Source organism: Suricata suricatta, chromosome 12 (genome assembly GCF_006229205.1).
Source record: "Suricata suricatta isolate VVHF042 chromosome 12, meerkat_22Aug2017_6uvM2_HiC, whole genome shotgun sequence".
Lineage (NCBI taxonomy): Eukaryota > Metazoa > Chordata > Mammalia > Carnivora > Herpestidae > Suricata > Suricata suricatta.
This window is the reverse complement of record NC_043711.1, coordinates 1,050,847-1,057,885: the sequence shown is the minus strand read 5'-3', so window position 1 is coordinate 1,057,885 and position 7,039 is coordinate 1,050,847. Positions and strand designations below refer to the sequence as shown.

Genomic DNA, 7,039 nt, shown 5'->3' with positions numbered 1-7,039 from the left:
GACGGCGCGAGGGCTCTCCCCGCGCCCCCCACGGCCGCTCTCGGGTGGGCCCCGCCGGTGGAGCCCGGGCCCGGCCGCCCTGCTGGGAGTCTAGGATCATTTGTGGTGAGACGGGACGCTTACAAGCAAAACTGGACGTGAGACGTGAACTCGCCGGAGTGGAGGTCCGTGGGCCCCGCTCTCCGCCTTCGCCCCGCAGGGCCCTCGCTCCGTCGTGGCCTCGGGCGGACGACCCCGGCGTGGCCGAGGTTTCTCGGTACAGTGTTTCTCCCCCAAAGTGCATCGGTCCCCTCGTGCCCCCCACGCCGACCCCGAGGTGCTGCACTTGTCACAGAGCCTGTGGACTTCTGACCCATCAGAATGCAAGTTCCCCGAGAGTCAGGGACACACAGCTGCCGCAAGCTGAAAGCAACTTGCTTAGAATGGGAACAAAAATGTTTTCAGATACACTGAGTAAAAAACCCGGATTCATTCGGAAGGGAGGCGGTGAGAACTAGGCGTCCTTCGAAGCCCTGCCCGCCAGGACCTGGCTCCCTTTCCCGGGGCAGTTTCTTATAGGTCAACAAAGAAAATCTACGTTTGTCACCTCATGTGTTTAAACACAACGTTGCGCACTGTATATGGGGCCCTTTTGCTCAGATTCTCCGTGCTCTGACGTAGCGGCCTGGGTCATTTGTTTTCCTCGCTGCACCATATTGTGTTGGGACTATAACGGGAGAGACGGAGGCTCTTTCCAGCCGTTTTGTACAAGCAATGCTAGACGGGTGACCTGTGCACAAGTCTTTGTACCCAACTAGGAGCATTGCTGTAGGCCCGATTCTTCAGTGCAGGAGGGCCAGGTCAGAGGGCTTTTCACAAGTCTCCAAATGCCTGTGTGGTTTCTCTCCAGGTCACACCGAATTGTCTGCCGCCAACAAAGGAGGAGCCTAGTGTCCTCCGTCGCTGCCGCTTGAGTTTGCAGATCTGGTAGGCCTAAAATAGTACTTCCTGGTAGCTTTATTTGGGTTTCCTAGAAGTATAATCAAACAGCCCGGTGGTTTGGTTGGATTTATGTTTATGTTATTTCTACCACTAGTATAGTCATTTCAAAACTGCAAAGTCTACACTTATAAACATGTATATGTTTATTTGTTTTTTAACTTTTTTAATGTTTACTTTTGAGAGCGAGAGAGAGAACGAGCGGTGAGGGGCAGAGAGAGGGAGACACAGAATCAGGCAGGCCCCAGGCTCTCAGCTGGCAGCACAGAGCTCGATGCAGAGCTCGAACTCACGAACTGTGAGATCATGACCTGAGCCAAAGGCTGCCGCTCAACCAACTGAGCCCCCCCGGGCGCCCCAACATGTGTATATATAAAAGCCTATGTATTTCATAATTTTCAACAAATTTTCCATTGGGTTGTTGGTGTTACTGTTTTCTAGGAGCACTTTAGATATGAAGGAAATTAGCCATTTCCTGTTAAAAGTTTTCTCCCCCAATTTGTAATTTGTTTTTGACTCCCAGACTGTTTTTTCCTTTTATTTTTAAGACATTCATTGTTATCTTGACCAAGCATTTGAAATCGTTATTAGTTATTACTAGTTTTTTTTCATTTATGGCTCCTTCATTTTGTGTCAGGCTCAGAAATATTTTCTCTACTCCAAGATGATAAAACATTGGGTGAATTTTTCTGATAATGTAATGGTTTATTTTTTAAAGATAGATTTAATTTTTGGTCTAATTTTGGAAAGTGCTCCGGAAGGAGTCCGGTGGGAACCAACACTGTGCTCCCCCCACTCCATTCCTGGCCGAGGCCGGTCCCCGCCCCTGCTGAAGTGGTGCCTTTATCGCCCGAGGGGCCCTTGAGTGGGAAAGTCTGTGTGCAGGCTCCGCAGGGTCTCAGTACCCCGAGCTACGCTGCCTTCTCTACCGAAAGGCCCAAGACCCCGTCTCCCCAGGTTCAAGCGCAGGGAACACCCGCACCTGACAGCCAGCGGGTGTGGACGGGGGCATGTCGCGTGCAATACTAGTTCCACGTGACACCGACAGAAAGGACTCTGAAAGCGCCAGTATTTGCGGACCGCCCCGCTCGCACCGCACACAGTGGTGGCCTGGGTTATGGCCGTGGCTTTTCTGTCTGACTTGAACAGCGTCGGCCCTTCGCTCCTCTCTCCCCTGGCCCTGCCCATTGCTCGGAAGGGATAGACTAAGGTCTCAGTGGGCCACGGGCGCTGCTGTCTCCTCCTTCCATGTGGAGCCCTGGGAAGGCTCACCCTCAGCCTCTAGACTGGGGGTGGGGGTGGGGGTGGGGGATCGGACACGCAGGAGCAGTGATGGGGGAAGCCAGTGGTACATTCCAGGATGCGCCCCCCCCTTCCTTTCTGCTTGGTATGGCCCATGGGCCAGGCTGCCTGGGAGAAGGGCCAACTTTCGGTTCTCCATTTTGTGGATTTTCCAGAACACATGTGTGCACACCCGGCGGCAGCCTTCTGCTGCCCAGCAGGGCTCTTAGCGCTCCCCCGGCAGGGCGCCCTGCGGCTCGCCGGAACCTCTGGCCGTCCCCAACCTGGCCTGGCACACCTCGGACCTGGGCCCCTGGGTCCCCTGGCCTGGGTTCTCCCCGGGGCACAGAGCCTGCGTGGCGTGTGACACCACACCTGCCCTTCCGGGCACGGGCCCCTTCCTGAGGGTCGGGTCTGGGGCGGCGTGGGTGCCGTTCACCCCGGGGCGCGGAGCCCACACTGGACTTCGTTCGTGTGGGGTCCCCGGCGCCCGAGGGCCAGTCGGTCCATCCTCTCCTTGCCCCTGGCGACCCTGCGCCCCCGTGTCATCCCGACAGACGGAGCTGGTGGAGCGCAGTGGGCTTGCTGTCCCCGCCCGTCTCCACGTGAACTGCGGGGGCCCCAGGACTCCAGCGGAGGACCCCGTTCCTGCAGACAGTGGCGGCTGCTGGAGGCGCCCTTGGCCAGCAGGGCCCAGACCGGAGATGGGGCCTCTGGTGGTGCCCCCCGAGCACCCTGACCTGAGGCCTGGGTGCTCCCACTGGGCGGGTAACCTTCGGGGTGCGGACCCCCTGTGGGCTGTGGGACCCCGTAGCTGGGGCTGCCAACCCCGCATCAGGACCCATGTTCCTTACACTTCAGCACTCCTGTCTCGAGCCAGCTCTGGGCCACTGGGGTGGCTGTCCTCACCGTCCTCACTTTCCCCACTTGGAAATGGCCCCGGGAGAAGTCATGGGACCCCAGCTGGGCTTAGGCCCTGGGCTCCCGTGGTGCTGACAGTCTCTGGACACAGGTGTGCCCCTGCGGGACATGGGGCGGTGCTGCCACACCCCAGCCTGGGGCCCCAGGCAAGGGACACACCAGAGCCACGTGTGTGTCCGCAGTGCGAGCCGTGGGGCCTGGGTGGTCAGGGCCTGGCTATAGTCGCTCAGGCTGAGCCAGGCGCCCTCGGTGGCCCCCGCCCAGCCGGCTGAGAGAGGAAGAAGGGGGCCCAGAGAAGGGCTTTCCTGCGGCCCGGCAGCTCCGGCGGCCCAGAGACTGTCTCCGGAACTTAGGAACTCATGTTTGGCTTCGTGCCTTCCTTTTTTCCTGTTGCAAACAATGCAGCAGTGCGCAGACACACTTGGTTCAAAACACACGAGTGATTTGGAGGTACCTTTTTAGGAGTGGAATTGGTGGGTCAAGAAGTACATTGAGCTTTGACGAGACAAAGCAGGCGGGCGTAAAACTCCGTGTGCCTCCGGGGTGAGTGTCTGATCCCGCAGCCCTCTTGTGTCGGTGAGGACTCCCGTGCTCATGCCTTGTGTTTGCTGTAGTTTTCATCTTGGGGGGCGCCCTGGAGGCTCAGTCAGTTAAGCGTCTGACTTCGGCTCAGGTCAAGATCTTGCGGTCCATGAGGTCGAGCCCCGCGTCGGGCTCTGTGCTGACAGCTCAGAGCCTGGAGCCTGTTTCAGATGGTCCCTCCCCTGTTTGCACTCTCTCTTTCTCTTTTAAAAATAACTAAACATTAAAAAATACATTTTTTAAAATAAGATTTTCATCTTGGAGCACCTGGTGCAGCCTGCAACTTCTTGATCTTGGGGTTTTGAGTTCAAGCCCCATGTTGGGTGTAGACATTGCTTAAAAAAAACTTCAGAGGTGCCTGGGTGACTCAGTCGGTTGAGCGTCCAGCTCTTGACTTGGGCTCAGGACATGATGTCATGGTTCCTGAGATGGAGCCCCACGTAGGGGTCTGCGCTGACAGCACGGAGCCTGCTTGGGATTCTCTCTGCCTTTCTCTGTCTTGCTGTCTCTGTCTCTCTCAAAAATAAATAAACATTAAAAAAAAATGCTTAACCCGGATACTCTGGGCTCTACAGAAAAGACAGCAGCGAGTCCTGTCTACGCTTCCCCCTGTGCCCCTCGTGTTAGTATCCCGTCCGGACCGAAACCTCACGTGTGCGTGTCAGAGTTAACAACGCGCCGGCCGGTGTTGCTCCCCAGGTCTTCCGCTAGTGTCCTGTCTGTCCCGGCATCCATGTGCTGTTCGCACAGTTTGTCTCCTTAGTCTCTTAAAGTAGGACACTTCTTCATGTTCCTTGTTTTTCATGACCTTGACAGTTTTGGGGATTAGTCAGGGGCTTTGTAAGCTGTCCCCTAACTTGGGCTTGTCTGAGGTTACATGAAGGGTCAAGGTTTTGGGGAAGAACATAGAGTCAAGGTCTCCATATTGTCACTCCCATCAAGAATCCTTGATGCTCCCCAGACATCACCCTGAGGTTGACCTTGATCTTGACCACCTGACGAAGGTGGGGTCTGCCAGGCCTCCCCCCAGTCAGTTACTGCCCTCCCATCCCCTGCTCTGTTCTTTGGGATCTATTCCCCGAGTCCAGCCTACACTTCAGTGGGAGGGGTTTATTTAGAAAATGAATTTTCACATAGAAAAGCATGAAAAAGGACACGTGGCCTGTAATTGCACTTCTTAGGTACCTACTGACATTTAAAAAGAATAAATAACATACACATGGATTCCCAAAAAAGTTGACTTGTATAGAAAGTATTGTTAAAACTATTAAAATGCGCCCCTGGGCGGCTCAGTCAGTCAGGCATCTGACTTGATTTCAGCTCAGGTCACGATCTCACGGTTGGTGGGGCTGAGCTCCTAGCTGGGCTCTGGGCTGAGCACAGAACCTGCTTGGGATTCTCTCCCTCTGCCTCTCTCTGCTCCCTGCTTCCCTCAAAATACATAAACATTAAAAAGCAAGTATTAAAACAAAAAATCTTCACTTAAGAAAAAAAAGATGGCCCTCCCAGCATGATATCCGCACGTTTGTACCCTGGAGCCTTGATTCTGACCCTAACTGAGCTGGGGGCAGCTTCCTTGCGGGCACACCGCCCGGGGCATCCGCAGCAGGGACGCCCCCACTTCCGGCGCCCCCAGGAGTCCCCCCTCCACAGCTAGCGACTGCCCCCTGCCCTGCCTGCCTCTTGTAGCCTGGCGGGCCGAGCAGTGAGGACTAACAAAACTAGGCGGAGGGGCGCGTGGAGGCAGAGCCGGGCGGGCATGGCCCAGCGGCGTGGGTTATACTCAGCCCAAGGCCCGCGGGTGCAGCACGGCCCACAGATCGGGCCTGAGATCCCGATGACTGCCGGGGCTAATGCCTTGTGCGGGGGCGCGCTACCGGGGACGTCCGGGACGCGGCCCTGCGGAGGTGCCACCTCAGCCATCACCCCATTTCCCTGCAGCTGCCCTGACTGAGGCCGCGGCCGCACCTGCTGGAAGTGCCTTGTGCTCCGGGCCCAGCGGGGCTGCCTATGCCACGTTTCCCCGCCCCCCCTCTTCCTTCACTCTGTACCTATGCCCTTATCTGACTCCCAGCTGCCTTGCCCTAGACCTTGAGCCCCTTGAGGGCAAGCTGCTGGGGGAATGGCTCTGAGCTCAATAAACAACCCTGGAAGTAAAAAAATGATTCCTGGCCTCTTTATTGTCCTGCTGGTTCCCTCGGTGCCCGGTGCAAGCTGGGGGTGGGGAGGCTCAAGGTGCTTCTTGCCTTGTCTGAACTTGGAGAGTCCTTTCTGTGTAGACTGGGCTGTGTAGACCTATGGGTGTGTGGGGGGTGTCTAAGGCCCCTGAGAGCTGCTGAATTGGCGGGGGGCTGGGGAACCGGCTCGGCCTCAGGAAAGAGGGCTCCCAGTGCCCACCAAGCGCCCACCTGGATAGTCCACCGCCTGTCAAAGGGACTGGCCCGTCACCTCTGCGGCCCTTAGTCTACCCTGAATTCCTCTCCCGTGCGGGGTAGGGGTGGGAGGCGCAGAGAGGGTCCGAGGGAAGACAGCGTTAAGGATGGGGACGGGGTTCCGGCCTCTGTCCACACGCAGGCAAGCAGCCTGCTTCCAGGAACCCACTCTGGCCATTAAAAGGCCCCCACAGCCAGCCTGGGAAGGGGCGGGGCCGTGGCCGCCAGGGAGGGGGGGGACACCCTGTCGTCCCACTTCCGCGTGACCCCCGCCTCGGACTGCTGTTAAGGCTGCCCCCGGCCATCTGCGTCCCCGCTGATGTCGAACTACTTGGCCCGGACGTCCCCAGGACTTCCCCAGGCCCCGCTTTTCCTATGGATCCCTGCCCAGCGCTGGGGAACGAGGTTCCAACCCTTGTGTACCGGCCGGGCCGGAACGCTCTGCCGCGCTGAGGCGTCCCGAGCCCGGCCCTCTGCAAACCCCCCCGACTCCCCGGCTCCTCTTCCAGATCCCCCGACCCCGCTCCTCCTCCAGCGGACACCGGCCCTCCCTACCCCTCGTGAGGTGCACACAAGTGCCTCCCGAGCGGGGCGCAGGAAGAGAGACGAATGCAGGTTCACTGGGCGGGGCGCCGCATTCCTCCCTCGCCCAGCCGCGGGGCTTCAGGAAAGGCGAGAGGGAGTTCCGCAGAAGGGGGTGCAGGAACGAAGGGGAGCGCGGCCCGGCACGGCCCAGGTCAGGGAAAAGAAGAGGGGGGGAAGGGTCGCGCACGTGGCCGGGGGGCGGGGCTGGCCGCTTCCGCACCCCCACCCGGCCACGTGGGGAGCGAGGCCCTCCCCCATCG

The 7,039-nt window shown here is 58.3% G+C and overlaps 1 long non-coding RNA gene across 1 annotated transcript; it reads left to right on the top strand.

Moving 5' to 3' along the window:
- Window positions 1–6: 6 nt before the first annotated feature.
- On the top strand, window positions 7–5,924 carry LOC115275216. Its single transcript, XR_003901426.1, has 3 exons — window positions 7–256; window positions 890–966; window positions 5,704–5,924. It is a non-coding gene; the product is annotated as an uncharacterized LOC115275216 (long non-coding RNA).
- The last annotated feature ends 1,115 nt before the right edge of the window (window positions 5,925–7,039 follow it).